Consider the following 973-nt stretch of genomic DNA (forward strand, 5'->3'; position numbering starts at 1 on the left):
TATACTCTCAGGTGACCTCTTTTAAGCAGTAGATTCCTTTTGGTTAGTGATAATCTGCTGCATAGAACCTGCTTGCTGGTTTGTCTTAACTTTTTTAAGAACTGAGTTGAAGAAAGTAAGTTGCTTGGTCTGAGGTAGTGTGAAATAACTTAATGAATTTGTCATGTGGTTTTATAGCTGCATTCTTACCAAATGGTAAGTAGCACAACATGGGATTTGTTATGGTGTGTGACATTTTGTGTTCATTTTCATATCTCATCTTGGATTGCAGAAAACCTCCAGTTACATAATTATTATTGCAAAAGTAGGAGTAATGCAGTGAAAAGTTTGGTTATAGTGGTGCAGTATGAGGATAATGAATATGTGGAATACCATGCGCTCAATTTTCTGATGCTCTTTGTATCTCATTTGCAGGTAAGTCTTCTAATTCTCAAGTTCTTTTCAGTCCTGTTTCCATACTGAAGAGAATGTCTTTGAATATAATATCTTTTTCTGAAATCAATTTTGACATTCGTGGATGCTGTGGAAATCTTGCAAGAAAGATGCATCGAATATATGGTTAGAATGGATTCAGCAGTTACTAAATAAAGGGATCACTGTTCCCTAATCTATTCATGTCTTAGATTTTGTTTTCTTGTCTTCCCTTTATCCCCTAATTAAACATTTACAGATATTCTGAGGCTGCTGTTCTCTAGGCAGTCACTGTAATTACTACCACACTGGTAGAATTGTATAACTTTGGCCCAAAAATAAGAAGGGTGCAATTTAAAAGTAAAAGGGTATTATTGCAATGAGCTGTAAAAACTAAGAATGCTAATTAATAGATTATAGTTAGCTAACAGTGTGCCCTAATTAAACTCTGAATTCATTGTGTCTTATTAGGCTTTTGCAGTTGGTCACTTCAGCCCTTTATACGGAGGATCAGTTTAATAGGATTTACTGTAATCAAACAGACTTCTCTCTTTACTCTGAA

Source organism: Acanthisitta chloris, unplaced genomic scaffold (genome assembly GCF_000695815.1).
Source record: "Acanthisitta chloris isolate BGI_N310 unplaced genomic scaffold, ASM69581v1 scaffold23456, whole genome shotgun sequence".
Classification (NCBI taxonomy): Eukaryota; Metazoa; Chordata; class Aves; order Passeriformes; family Acanthisittidae; genus Acanthisitta; species Acanthisitta chloris.